General features: G+C 49.7%; 8 non-coding genes across 8 annotated transcripts; 3 read left to right on the top strand and 5 right to left on the bottom strand.

Annotated features, from left to right (window-relative positions):
• Positions 1-1,928: 1,928 nt before the first annotated feature.
• Positions 1,929-2,001, top strand: TRNAR-ACG (transfer RNA arginine (anticodon ACG)). Its single transcript has one exon. It is a non-coding gene; the product is annotated as a tRNA-Arg (tRNA).
• A 1,955-nt stretch (positions 2,002-3,956) lies between these two features.
• On the top strand, positions 3,957-4,028 carry TRNAW-CCA (transfer RNA tryptophan (anticodon CCA)). The gene has a single exon. It is a non-coding gene; the product is annotated as a tRNA-Trp (tRNA).
• Positions 4,029-5,598: 1,570 nt separating this feature from the next.
• On the bottom strand, positions 5,599-5,671 carry TRNAR-ACG (transfer RNA arginine (anticodon ACG)). Its single transcript has one exon. It is a non-coding gene; the product is annotated as a tRNA-Arg (tRNA).
• Positions 5,672-7,585: 1,914 nt separating this feature from the next.
• On the bottom strand, positions 7,586-7,658 carry TRNAR-ACG (transfer RNA arginine (anticodon ACG)). Its single transcript has one exon. It is a non-coding gene; the product is annotated as a tRNA-Arg (tRNA).
• Positions 7,659-8,512: 854 nt separating this feature from the next.
• On the bottom strand, positions 8,513-8,584 carry TRNAW-CCA (transfer RNA tryptophan (anticodon CCA)). The gene has a single exon. It is a non-coding gene; the product is annotated as a tRNA-Trp (tRNA).
• Positions 8,585-9,463: 879 nt separating this feature from the next.
• On the top strand, positions 9,464-9,535 carry TRNAW-CCA (transfer RNA tryptophan (anticodon CCA)). Its single transcript has one exon. It is a non-coding gene; the product is annotated as a tRNA-Trp (tRNA).
• A 1,125-nt stretch (positions 9,536-10,660) lies between these two features.
• Positions 10,661-10,732, bottom strand: TRNAW-CCA (transfer RNA tryptophan (anticodon CCA)). The gene has a single exon. It is a non-coding gene; the product is annotated as a tRNA-Trp (tRNA).
• A 1,507-nt stretch (positions 10,733-12,239) lies between these two features.
• On the bottom strand, positions 12,240-12,312 carry TRNAR-ACG (transfer RNA arginine (anticodon ACG)). The gene has a single exon. It is a non-coding gene; the product is annotated as a tRNA-Arg (tRNA).
• Between the last annotated feature and the right edge of the window lie 2,146 nt (positions 12,313-14,458).

Here is a 14,458-nt window from a genome sequence, read left to right as displayed (position 1 = left end):
CCCTCCGTTGCCTTGGGATTTCCACATCTGCTCTGTGGAACTTGCGAGGAAATAGGCAGGTGCTTGAAGAGCTCCTCACTCCAGGAGCAGTGTCTGTGCCAGTGATACCCCCAAAATTTGCCAGCCCTCCCAGCTCTCCTGCTGCCTCAGGGACCTGCATATGCTTGCTTGTGAGCATAAAGAGGTGGCTATGGAAAAGCGCAGGAAAGATACTTTCAGATGCCTGCAAATTGCAAGCCCATCTGTTATTGCCATCACGTTGCGGCACAGCTTTGACACCCCAAGGCTGCTTGCAGTCTATAATGTGAATTGTGTCCAAAGTTTGAACCGCAGGAAGTTCTGCCTGACCGTGAGGGGGAATTTCTTCCCTGTGAGAGTGACGGAGCCCTGGCACAGGTTGCCCAGAGAGGTGGTGGAGTCTCCTTCTCTGGATGCAACCCTGTCTAACATGCTGTAGGTGACCCTGCTGAGGGGGGAGGTTGGACTAGCTGATCTCCAGAGGTCCCTTCCAGCCTTACTGATTCTATGATTCTATGAAGTTTTTGCAGTGAAATGACTTCTTTAATGTACAAAAATAAAATTCCAAGTTGCCGTGCACATTAGTTGTCTGTGTAATCACAACCTCAAGTCCAGGATTTAGATGAGGCTTTGCTTCTCTTGACAGTAATTTGTGTAGTTTCTGACATAAACCTCTTATTTGTGGGACTTGCCACTGGGGTTTGTCATTTATTTAGCTGACTTACAACTTCCCACTAACAGGATCCTGACTCAGAGGAATTAGTAGATACATTCTTGTGTAGCAGTTGTTTCAGTAGTCCTTTACATCTTTCTACCATCTCTTTACTTTAAGGTTGATGAGGTAGAGGCAAAGTCCCTTTACTACTAATTATTTCAACACCTGTAGGGATGTATTTCTAGCCTTCAAGTGTTCACTTTAAGGGACCTATCTACTTGCCAAGTTTCCCAGAGTAGTTTTACCTTCCCTGAGACTAGCAAACTGTTCTCCTTTTGACATGTGCTATATCATTGCTTGACAAAAAAGGCATGAGTGTACAGTCTGTTAGCCAATGATTTTGTAACAGGCCATCATCATCATCTTGCAGCCTGTTGAAATAACACCGAACTCACAGTGTGCCCTGGCCATTCATCTAACCACTTCCCTGGCCAGTCTGCCTCCAAACTGTGTCATATATTTATCCTAGCCAAGTGATCAGCCATCTGATTCCACTTTTCCTCTGGGTTTTTAGATTATTAATGGGCAGAGGCATGACCTATTGATAAGTTCCTTAATGGAGCTATATCCAAACTCTTTGGTCTTTTTCTCTCCAGATGTTTCCACCAAGTTGTTGCTGATTGTTTCTCAGCCTGTTCTCCAGCTTCAGGGTGGCATCAGCCCATATAGCATGGGAGTCTAGACAGGAACAAGGCTCCTTGCTCCATACTGGCAGGGGTCAGGCCCAGGCATGCTGTGAGGGAAGACAGTACCTCAGGCTGGGCACAGGGCTGGGTACAGGTCCTCTCCTGCAGCGCAGCCTGTGGTGGGCACTAGGAACATATTGGCAGTGGTGGATCTTTCTCCTTGAGGCAGTGATGAGCATCATTAAAGAAGACAGCCTGTGAGTACAGCCCACCCCACAGCTGGGCACCACAGCTCCAGACATCCTGCCCTGGATCCAACTCTGCACTGGCTATGAATCAGAGCTGTGGAAAGGCAAGATATCCCACAAACCCACTAGTGTGTCTGAGAGACTGTGGATCAGTGCCAGCCCTTGTTGCCCAGCCCTCTCCCCATGGGTGAGAAGGTGTGTCTATGGCGGATTCAGGAAGGAGGGACAAGRAGGAGAGATCATCTTCCCCTACCTTCACTGCCAACCCTCCCCAGCAGCCCACTGAAAGCCCCTCAGGGCCACCAAGCTGCCCACAGSCTGGGGCCAGTGGCGCAATGGATAACGCGCCTGACTACGGATCAGGAGACTGCAGGTTCGACTCCTGCCTGGCTCGACCTTTTCCTCATCCCAAGCCTGGCTGTGGTGGACAGCACAAAGACAGTTTCTCCCAGCCCTCTGGCAGAAGCCCAAGTACTGGCTGGGGGTGGGAAGGCTTTGGTTGCAGGGAATAGTTTCAGAGTTGAGCTGAAAATCCTTAGAGAAGTGGGGAAGATGAGTAGCAGAATGACAACCCTGGACTTGAGGAGAGCTGAGCTGGGCTTAGTCGAGGAGCTATGGCAGAAGACTGATTTGGCTGAACAGGGGGCTCTTGTCTATGCCCCAGTATAAAAAGAGCAGTCCACCACCATCATCGCTGTGGGCTGCAACAGGGTGAGCCACACAAGAACTGAACATCCTCCCCTCTAATCCATAGTCAGGCATATTGTCTCTCGCACTGCTGACCTCTACAGTCAGCTAGTCTGGCACTCCCAGAAGGCATCTGCTCATTAAAATGGATTGGAAGCAAAGGGTAGCACAGATTTACTCTCAATTTTACCTGTCCTTGCCCATGAGTGCTTTCCTTTTCCCCACAGCTTTGTCACTTCTGGGTACAAGTGCCTTGGTAGGAGCAGTTCGCGTAACATGTTGCTACTACAAAACAGAGCAAGATTGCAAGGGCCAGGGATGGGAAACTGCAATTTCCAGGCCACTGAGAGGCCATCTCTCTTCTTGCCCTGCTGGGTCATGGCACACAGTAGCACTACACAGTGGCAGCTGTGTGGTGTCTGGCCCAGAAGAAACAGAGTAGTGAGCATGGTCTCTCCCCTGAGGGGCAAGTGGGGTGGCTGCCCAACACATCCTGGGAAGAGGCTCCACTCACCTGGCAGATGCTCAGTGCCCGCCTCAGGCCATATGGCAGAAGAGGATACTCACACCTCTTGCATGGCCTGGCTCAGGACACCATGCTCCCCAGGGGTGGCCAGAGTCTACTCTAGGTGGGTTCAGCTTTGCCCATGCACCCTGCACCTGCACTATCTCTCTGTGCCTCAGCTCTGTCATGCCCTGCACATGCATCCTGAAGCCTAGACTCCACTCTGCAGCCAGAACTTGCCCACCCCCCTCTTCACGGGTGCCCATATCCTCTCCACCTCCCATGGCACTGCTATGAGGGCACCCTCAGACACCTCTGAGGTGGTTCTTATGGACAACACATTCCCACCACCCATCCCACCTGAATGCTGCAAGGAGCTCCTGGCAAAATTCAAACAGAAGAAGAAAGTACACAGAAGGTGGAAGAAGGGACAGGTCACTTGGGAGGAATACAGGAATGTTGTCAGAAAATGCAGGCATGGAATGAGGAAAGCCAAGGCCCATTTGGAATTAAATCTGGCAAGGGATGTCAAGGATAACAGGAAGTGCTTCTTCAAATGCATCAGTAGCAAAAGGAAGACTACAGACAATGCTGCTGAACTGTGTGAGTGCCCTGGTGACGAAGGATACGGCGAAGAGAGAGTTACTGAATACCTTCTTTGTTTCAGTCTTTACTGCTAAGGGCAGCCCTCAGGACTCCCAGAGCCTGGAGACAAGAGGGAAAGTCTGGAGAAAGGCAGACTTTCCCCTGGTGAAGGAGGATCGGGTGAGATATCATTTAGGCAAACTTGACCCCCACACATCCATGGACCCTGATGGGATGCACCTACAAGTGCTAAGGGAGCTAGTGGATGTTATTGCTAGGCCGCTCTCCATCATCTTTGAAAGGTCCTGGAGAACTGGAGAGGTGCCTGAGGACTGGAAGAAAGCCAGTGCCACTCTAGCCTTCAAAAAGGGCAAGAAGAAGTCAACTCCAGGCCAGTCAGCCTCACCTCCATCTCCTGGTGGCAATCCTGTGCAATGTGCTCTAGCTGACCCTGCTTGAGCAGGGGGTTGGACTAGATGACCTCCAGAGGTCTCTTCCAACCTCAGCTATTCTGTGATTCTGTAAGATTCTCTGATTCTGCAAGATTTTGTGATTCTGCATCCTTCTACCCCGACCTCGTGGCGCAAGGGCAGCGCGTCTGACTCCAGATCAGAAGGTTGTGTGTTCAAATCACACCGGGGTCAGGCTTGATTCAACATCACGTGCCTGTTGTATTGCTCCTCTCCTGTTTTTTCGTTAGGGAGAGTTGAGGGCTGAGGGCTTGTAATCAGAGGGGAGATCAACATAGGATTACCTTGTGGAGGGTGCCTGCTGCAGACTGCCTGGTCAAGATGAAGAAAATGAAGCCGCTCTTATGGGACTAGGAGAAGCTTCACAACTGCAGTCTCTATAACTCATGGGGGACTGGGACTTGGATTCTCCCATAGCAATACTTGCCTGGGAGTAACATGGTGTGACACAGTCAGTTCAGGAGATTTCTGGAGTGGATTGATGACCGTGTTTTGGGGAAAGGCTAGAGTCAGACCCAACCTCCAGGAGGGAAGGTATGAGGATCTGTGGAGTTATATAGTCCAGTCAGCCTCTCAGTACCCACATGAAGATTATGAAACAAATACTCCTGAAGGCTGTTTAAGCATATCATGTGCACCAGCTCCAAACTATGTTTGAGGCAATGAATTCAGCTTGCTACAGTTTCTTATTGCCCTGTAAAGCCCTATATACAACATAGATGAGCCCCATGGAAAAATGCAGACATCACACCTGCCCCCAGCACCACCTGGTACTTGACCCCAATGTGACTTGGGCCCCAACCTTCTGACCTGGGGTCAGATGTGTTGCCCTTGTGTTATGATGTGAGAGCTGAGGAATGCAGCCTGCAGTCACACTAGACCTCTGTTTTTTATGACCACGAGACTTTCCTTAAGGAATTAGGATGGCTTGGGAGCTGACAAGGTCCATCAGACAAATGTGGCCACAACCCATACCAGCTGAATTGTTAAACTATTAAGGAGGGCTTAAAAAAAATTTAATATGGGAAAATCTCAAAAACGTGCTGAAAAATTGGGACAAAGAGAAAGCTAAACTTACTCCAGGTTGTCAACGTCTTTTTTGTACTGGGCAGCTGAATCCAAGTCCCCATAATCTAGTGACATTCTCAGAAGTGCTGGATRTACCTTGGATTCTCACTTCTCTTGAGCTACTACCTATTTTCTTAATCATACAGCCCAGCACGCAGTTCGCCTTCATGGGTGCAAGGGCACACTGCTGACACTAGCTCAAGTTGTTCTCCAAGTCTCTCTGTTTTCTTGACAGTCACCTCCAGGCTGTATTGCTGTATGAGATTATCCCATCCCAGATGCAGGCTATTATGTTTGCCTTTGCTGCACTTCGTAAGACTTCTGCCAGTGTTTCTTCACCCTGTCCAGGTTCTTCTGAGTAGAAGCCCTATCTACCAACCGATGCTCTGTCACAGGGATTGCTACTTGCCAGGCTCAGACCTGTCACGTGGAGAGAGACTGGTAGGGCTCATCAAGCTCCCGGAACAGTCATGGTTAGTGCACATCCTCCTGGAGACTATGAATTTATCATATGTAACCCAGACAGGGATGTGGGTAGAGATCTGTGGGTACTAGGTGAAGATCACAGGAGGCCAGGCAGTGTTCCTGGAAAATGGGAGGAAAGTCAGGTGAGGGCAAGCCACCAGACAAAGTAGGTCCCACAAYCACCACATCCGGACTGTGGACAGGAAAAGGTCGAGCCAGGCAGGAGTTGAACCTGCAGTCTCCTGATCCGTAGTCAGGCGCGTTATCCATTGCGCCACTGGCCCCAGCCCGTGGGCAGGCTGGTGCCCTCACCATTCTTTCTATACTAGCTGAGTATGTGGGGAGTGAAGGGGAAATAGGGAAATTTTACTGCCTAGCTCCCATCCCYGCCCATGACAGCACTGTTCCTCCCCAAAACAGACAGAGGGTAGCATTGGTCTAGTTGGTCGCAGCACCCAACAGGAGCAGTGCCCATTCTGGATACCCCCTCACAAAGGAAGACAGGCAACAGGGGCCCCCAGCCCCTTTGTCCACACTAGTGGGTTGGGGGAATGTCTTGCCTGCCCCATGGGGAGCCTGGCTGCCATTCCACGCTGATGCAGGGTTTGAGACAGCCACGGGGCTCTCCAAAGTTGTGGGGTGGGCAGATGGCAGTCTGTTTTGCACTCTACCTTCCTTGAAGATGCTGGTGGAGGGCAGCAGGCAAGCTGTAGACAGAAGTAAGGTCTTCCCTGACTWTCTGGATGGGAATATCCCTTTTCTGTGTTGCTCCAGTCTTTYTTCCCTGGGCCACTCACATGCAGGGCAAGGCAAAAGCAGTGCTCTGGCCCACATGTCAGCAATGCTAGAATCACAGTTTGTAATTACTTTGCTACTCATTTTCCTGACTTTTCTCAGGATCTTCAACAGCATCAGCTCATGTCTCAGGTATCCAAGGCTTCCCTCACATCTCTGACCCTGATCCTTGTTAGTGAGTACCAGGCCCAGTGCTGTGCTTCTCCTGATCATGTCATCTAGCACCCGCATCAAGAAATCGCTGCTGGTGTTCTCCAGAAATCCTCTGAATTTCTTGAACCACACCATGATAGCAACAGGATAATTAAAATCTCCTGTGATTTCCAAGGACTGCAGCTGCAAGGCCTCCTCCTTCTATCTGAAGGCTTTGTTTCCTTCCTCCTCTTGATCAAGCAGGTGAGACACACCTACTATGCTTTCCTGTGTCAGCATCTCTTTCAGCCAGCTTGTCATTGGCCTTAGAGCAAAGCAAATTTAAGACACTCTGTGTCAAATGCAACCCTTGCCCTCACCTTCCCATCTTGTGCTTCCTTAATCTTCTTTAGCTGGTGTAGCAGCAGTGTAGTTATGAGGAATCTCTGTGAACCCAGTAAGCTTGTAACTTGTCCATTGTACATGGACTTCTGATTCCTCCTGCTTGATTTTGATGCTGCTTGCAATCATGACCAGGCACTTCTACCCCATTCAACAGTTCTGAAGCAGAAGCCCCATTCCATACTTGCTGTTGAATGAGGCAAAAGCCACTATATCCTGCTGTTCCCCAAGTAGGTCATCTYCAGCTCATGTTCCTCCTCTTCTTTTTGGGCTTTGACCTCCCTCCTCCTATGAATCTTACTTAAAGCCCTCCTTGCAGGTTTAGCCAGAGAGTTGAAAAAAATGCTCTTGTTCCACTTTGTCAAATAGACATTGTCTTTCCCCAGCCATCTTCACTCCTCAGAAAGTGTCAATTGGCCATAAAAGCTTAGACTCTGAAGTACCTGGGCACTATCCCCCCAAGTCCTGACCCCATGGTGCAAAGGCAGCAGGTCTGACTCCAGATCAGAAAGGTTATGACAAGCACTGAGRATGCTTGAGTCTGGCTGCCTTGCCTTTGCAGCTGAATGGGATTGCTTTGCCTCAGAGGCAGGACTTTTTTTCCAAACTCTCCAGGCCCCTCTGAAAGGTAGTTCTACTCTCCAGGAGACTGACTGTTCCCCAGGAGCTAGATTGCAGGTGTTCTGCTCCTTTTCCAGCCCCAGGAGGGGCTGGATGAACCTTTCCTTTTCTTTAAGGCTAGAAGTCACCCAGGGCTTTTACTCTCAGGGAAGTCCAGAGAAGTGGGAGAAATGCCGGGCAAACATAGGGCACCATGGAGAAAACAGTCCTCTGTCATCATTAGTGCCAGGCTGCGATCAGGAAAAGGCTGAGCCAGGCAGGAGTCGAACCTGCAGTCTCCTGATCCGTAGTCAGGCGCGTTATCCATTGCGCCACTGGCCCTGCACAATCTTGCTTCTCAGGGGGCTTCTCTACACTGGATGGGGTGTGTGAGGGGAGCAGGGAATGGTGGAAGATGATTCAGTTGAAGTGAAGAAACATCTAGATTTTATGAGATCCCTGGCAGCCGTGTGGTCTAATCTCCTGCTCARAGTAAGAGTCTTTGATGTTAGATCATTTCGTCACAGCCTTGTCCAATCAAGCTTTGAATATCTTTAAGGATAAGAACTCTAAACTTTTCTGGGACACTGTACTAACGTGTGACCTCCCTTACTGAGGAATTATCCATGGTAGAGGACGATGAAGTCAGGAACCACTTAAACAAAACAGGGTAACTAGGAACAGCTGAAATGGATTTAGTAAGGGCAGATCATACCTACCTACTGCCTGCCTGCCTTGGTGGAAAGAAATGGCTATTTTTCTTGACTTTAGCAAGGTTTTAAGCAGGGTGTCCTAGAGTCTCCTTGTAGCCAGATTGCAGAAATATTGACCTGATGGGAGGTTAAGAAGAGGAGTTAAGTACTCAGCTGAACCACCAGACCCAAGGTGTTCTGATCACCAGTCATAAATGCAACCAGTGGCTTGTTATGAATGGAGTTGGCATGCATTAATACTGGTAACAACACTCTTAAACATCTTCTTTAACAATTTGGATGCTGGATGGGGCACATACTCAGTAAGTTTATGGTCAAGATGGAACACGAAGCAGAGGCTGATATACCAGAGGGGAGAGCTGCCATTCAGATTGGCCTTGTGAGGCAAGGACATGGGCTAATAGGAGCACATGAAGTTTAAAGAAGAGTCAAGCCCTGCAGCAGCACAGATCCCCAGCTGTATTGCACAGAAATGGGCTATCTTGACCCCGGTGTGATTTGAACACACAGCCTTCTGATCTGGAGTCAGACGCGCTGCCCTTGCGCCACGAGGTCAAGGTGGAGGGATGTAGCTCCCAGTTATGGACTGTGGTCAGGGTGGTAGGGAAGTATCMTCCATGGGGCATCCTCATCAGGGTAATGGAGGGGGCGACTGGGTCCCCAGAGAGMCGGTGACCAAGGCCTAGGGTATCCAGATGGAGGATAGCCACTCAGGGCAGGATGATGTGCTGGCACAGTGGGCAACATGATGCTAGGGAATCTAAGCTGGAAGCGGAACCCATCCCATTCCATCTTGCCCCATGCAGGGRTACTGACGGTGGGAAGGCTGCAGCTATCCGGGCACTTGCTGCTCCCACCCACTTAGCACAACCCTCCCTCTGCTTATGGCTTGCCTGCAGTTCCCCGTCAGCATCTTCAGGACTGTGGCAGACACTAGCAATGCTTGGAATAACCAAACAATCTCTATTCCTGGGAGAATCAGAGACTTCAGAGCAGCATGTAGGGCCAGCAGAGTGCTTACCCACTATACTCTTGGGAAGAGAAGTCACACACTGTCAGTGGGTGCCCAGAGTTTGCCTCAGACTCTTCTGAGGAATGGGGCCCTCAGCCCTTCTGTGTGGCCTTGTCTGAGGCACCATCCTCTCTACAGTCCCTAAGGAGGCCTCAGCCTGGAATGGGTTCAACTTCCAGCCTGATTCTCTGAGATCATGTTGCACCTCTCTGCCACCACCCCATCCTGTGTTGGGCATCCATCCTCCACCCAGACACATCAAGCCATGGTCAATTTCTCCCTGGGCATCCACTCATGCCCTCTATTGCCTTACTAGAGGGAAGGGGAGGAGAACCAGGACAACCCTGGGATGGGCTCCATGGAGAGCACAGTCTCACAACTCAGGCTGTGATCCATGCCTGAGTGTTGCATCCCACCACCTTGACCTCGTGGCGCAAAGGCAGCGCGTCTGACTCCAGATCAGAAGGTTGTGTGTTCGAATCACACCGGGGTCAGGCTTAGGGCAGCACAGGGGCCTAGCTGTGCTTTTCAGTTGTGGAGTTTTCCATTGTGGAGCTCGTCTATGTTACATACAGGGTTTTGCAAAACATTGAGAAAGTATAGCAAGACCAAAACAAGACCTCAAAGACGATTTGGGGCTGGAGCACATGATATGCTTAGGTAGCCTGAAAGAGCTGAATTAGTTTAGCCTACAAGAAGGAAAGTTAAGAAGGGACCTTAATTCTTCTTCCAGATTAGCTGTGGTGCTATTTGATGTGAGCAGGGCACTTTGCCATTTTTGCGGGGTTCAGGTCTTCCATAAGGGCTGGATGCACTCTCTCTTTTCCTTATGGCAAGAAGCTATCCCAGCACCTTTGCCCTGCAGAAGGCCCAAGAGGTGGGATAATAGCCAGGAGAGGGAAGACCTTTGTGGAGAAAGCAGACCATCACCACCACAAGGTAAATATGTCAAGTCAGGCAAAAGTCAAACCGACAGTCTCCTAATCCAGGTTTGTTATCCATTGCCCCACTTGCCCCAGCCTTTGGTCAACCTAGTGCACTTGACAGGCTTCCACTGTCCCTCATTTTGTCTTATCCTCTAGACTGCTAATGAAGACATTAAATAATATAAAACCCAAATAAGACACTGATGATGTCAGCCAGACTTCCAGTCATCAGTCACTAACCTGGTGGTCTAACCAGTTTTCCACTCATCTTGTGATTCACTTTATTCCCTTTATTGCTGTAGTTTGCTACAGTGATACTATAGGAGAGTATGTCAATGATCTTCCTTGGTCTCCCCTTGGCCAGTAAGGAACTCACCTCTTCAAAGAAAGCAATTCAGCTCACGAGGCATGGTCTGCCTGTGGTAAATATACACTCATTGTTTCCAGTCATCTTCGTGTCCTTTAGACTTTTGGAGATCACTTTCAGGAGTATCTATTTGTTCCATCATCTTCATCTGAGAACTGCAGTGAGGCTGGCATGGCTGTAACATCATAGATAATTCCTCTCACCCTTATTGAAAGTGGGTCAGATGTTGTGATCTGTTTCCCATCATCAGGAAACTCCTCCTATTGCAAGATCAAGGCAATACAAAACAGAGTCAATACAAAGGCCACCTGGTGTTGAACTAATCCTGACCCCGGTGTGATTTGAACACACAACCTTCTGATCTGGAGTCAGATGCGCTGCCCTTGCGCCACGAGGTCAAGATGCAAAGGCTGTAGCACCCAGGCATACACCATGGTGTGAGTGACTGGGCATGTGCTCTGCATGGGGCACCACCCAGGGGTGCCTTTGTAGCAGGGCTAAGGGAGGTGGAGAGGATGAGGGCRCTCTGTGAAGAGGGGATGGCCAAGTTCTGGCTGTAGTCTGGCTGTAGAGTGTAGTCCAGGCTGTAGGATGAATGTGCAGGGCAGGATAGGGCTGAGGTGCAGAGAGACAGTGCGGACTCAGGGTACGTGGGCAAAGCTGAAGAAGGGGGGGATGATGGACTTGGGCCAGGCTATGCAAAAGATAYGAGTGCCTGGGGTATGTCTGAGGTAAGCAATGGGCATCTGCCAGGTGAGTGGGGCCTCTCCCTAGGATATGTTGGGCAACCACCCCACCTGGCCCTCAGGGGAGACATAGAATCATAGAATCATAAAATCAGTAAGGTGGGAAGGGACCTCTGGAGATCACCTACTCCAAACTCCCTGCTCAGCAGGGTCACCTACAGCATGTTAGACAGGGTTGCATCCAGGCGGGCCTTGAAGATCTCCAGAGAAGGAGACTCTACCACCTCTCTGGGCAACCTGGTCCAGTGCTCCGTCACTCTCACAGGGAAGAAATTCCCCCTCACRGTCAGGCGGAACTTCCTGTGCCTCAATTTCTGCCCATTGCCTCTTGTCCTGTCATGTGGGACAACTGTTTGTCCCCATCCCCTTGACACCCACCCTTCAGGTACTTATACACATTGATAAGATCCCTTCATCTTGCTCAGGATCTTGTTTTCTCTGGGACTGGCCCTGTACTGCTCTGCTGATTGTGCTGATGCTAGATTGTGCCATGACCCCAGTGGAGAGAGGTGGATGGTCCCCCTCAGGGGCCTGTGCATTGCATTTCTCACACCTACCCTTACCGTCCTGCTTTATTTCACAGTAGCAGCATGTTACGGGAACTACTACCAAGACAGTGGTACCCAAAAGGAGTAAAGTCGAAGGAAAARCAGTCACAGGCAAAGTCAACTGATTAAAAGTAAATACGTGCAACCCGTCACCTCCAGCTTACCCTGATGAGTTACAGAAACCCCCTACTACTGGGGATACTATGCTGTTTGTGGGCCAAAGCCACTGGCGCAAGAGTCAGCAAACCTGACTGTGGATTAGAAGGGTGCAGGCTCAGTTCCTGTGTAGCTCACCCTGTTGCAGCCCACAGTGGTGACGGTGGTGGACTGCTCTTTTCATACCGGGGCATAGACAAGAGCCCCCTGTTCAGCCAAATCAGCCTTCTGCCATAGCTCCTCGACTAAGCCCAGCTCAGCTCTCCTCAAGTCCAGGGTTGTCATTCTGCTACTCATCTTCCCCACTTCTCTAAGGATTTTCAGCTCAACTCTGAAACTATTCCCTGTAACCAAAGCCTTCCCACCCCCAGCCAGTACTTGGGCTTCTGCCAGAGGGCTGGGAGAAACTGTCTTTGTGCTGTCCACCACAGCCAGGCTTGGGATGAGGAAAAGGTCGAGCCAGGCAGGAGTCGAACCTGCAGTCTCCTGATCCGTAGTCAGGCGCGTTATCCATTGCGCCACTGGCCCCAGCCTGTGTGCAGCTTGGTGGCCCTGAGGGGCTTTCAGTGGGCTGCTGGGGAGGGTTGGCAGTGAAGGTAGGGGAAGATGATCTCTCCTCCTTGTCCCTTCCACCCTAATCCATCACAGCCCACAGCGCCTCACCCCTCTGTGGCAGTAGAGGGACATCTTCCCTGATCTGCGACGGTGATTCCTGGCCAACACAGGATTAGGGCTAAGGCAGGACGTCTACAGCTATGGTGTTCAGCTGTGGGTGGTCTGATCTAATTATGTGATCTACGCCGTAATGTCTCTCTCATTGCAGATGGACTTCTGATTCCTTCTGTTTCCGACACTGCTTGCAGTCATGCCCAGACATTTCTCCTACAGTTAGGAAAAGTATAAAAGCCCCCACCTGCATCCTGGTTTTCCCCAGGTACTTCCTCCCTGTCCTCTGTTACTCCACTTCTTTTTGGGCTTTGGCCTTCCTCTTCCAATGAACTTAATTTAAAGTCTTTCTTGAAGGGTTAGCAGGACACCTTGCAAAAATGATCCCACTTCTTTGTTAGATGGATTAAAAATCCTCTTTCCTCAAAGAGTGTCCCTCAACCATAAAAGCTAAAGCCTKGGGTCATGCTTAGGTGGCATGCCCCTCTGTCTCTGACCCTTTGGTACAATGGCAGCATGTCTGATTCTAGATCCAAAGGTTATATACTCGAATCACACTGAGGTCAGGATTTCTTCATCCTGTAGGGTAGCCTGTGGACTGGATATCCCAAGCGCAGCCTCTTTTGCCCTCTGATTCCATATCCCACGTTGCTGGTGGAGAGTAGCAGGTAAGCCATAGCAGAGAGGCCTTTCCTTGATGGATTGATATCAAAAAGACTGTAAGACTGTATCTGGATAATTTTAGCATTCCCTCAACCYAGACCTACAAGGTATGCTGATGAGTTTCCGACATAGGGCAGACACTAGCAGCACTGGCTTGTAGTGCCTAGACATCTGAGCTGCTCAGGCTATTGTGCCATGGCCAGACAATGTTTCTCTTGGCCCTGATCTTGTGCTGTAAGGACAAATGTAATTATTTCCAGATCAAGGTTTCTACTTCCCTACAAAGGGAGATGGAAAAAAAGTCAGGTGAGGGCAGGGCACAGTCATTAAGCCAAGCAAGAGTCCAACATGAAGTCTCCTAAGATGTTGTATGGCACATTATCTATCGTACTACTGGCCCTTGCCAGCCTGGCACTCTCTGGCAACATGTGTTTCCTTGTTACAACTTTTATTTTTCCGCCTCTCGTCTTATCATTATGCACTTGGAGAAAAGTCTGGCTCTATTTCCTCCTCTACATACTCATATTAGGTGGTACCAGGAATTTAGTAGAGAGTAGAAGTCCATGATTCTGCATCGTACACACAAAGAAGGACATTGACCCAAAAGCTGTCAGAATGATACAAGTGTGGGATGGATATAAAAAAGTAATCTTGAACTCATGTCCCCAGTGAGTGGGCTAAGAAGCTCAAGTTGCCATCAAAATGACTTTTAGTCAATGAGGAAGATCACCCAAGAGAATCTAGTAGATGGGATATCTTAAAAAGGTCATCTCCATGGATTCATAAGTGGTGGGATTGCAAATGGGCTTGGCAATGCTCTAGACCTGAAAGTGCAAAGGGCTTAAACTGCCATGCAGAGGCTGCCCTGTCTGACCACCCAGTCATGAAACACCCACTATCTGCCCATAAATTGCTTGTCACTATCCATAAGTATCCTGAGGGATAGAAAGAGGAGGGAAAATAGACATCTCTCAGGCTCAACTTGCCCCATGGCCGGGGAACACAGCTCCAGAGAGCCCCAGGGCTGCTCTATGCTCTGCACTGTTTGGGAATCACAGTCAGGTCTCCTACAACACACCAGTGCAGCAGTGAGGTATCTCCTCTAATCCATCAGTGTGGTCAAAGGGCCGGGGCAACTGCCATTCCCTGCTGACTGGTTGCCTTAGGGGTGAGCACCCAGCACAGCCATTTCTCCTAGCCAGGCATTGGGTCCAACAGGACAAATTGCACTCTCAAAAGCACTTGTCAGCAAGGAAATGCATTCTGTAACAGTTATAATCTGATTCTATGCTATTAATCAAAAGTGTGTCATGTTCATTCTTTGGACTTTTAGTCAAAGAGATTG

Source organism: Rhea americana, unplaced genomic scaffold (genome assembly GCF_003343005.1).
Source record: "Rhea americana isolate MKP2758 unplaced genomic scaffold, rheAme1 scaffold_621, whole genome shotgun sequence".
Lineage (NCBI taxonomy): Eukaryota > Metazoa > Chordata > Aves > Rheiformes > Rheidae > Rhea > Rhea americana.
This window is presented reverse-complemented; position numbering and strand designations above follow the sequence as displayed.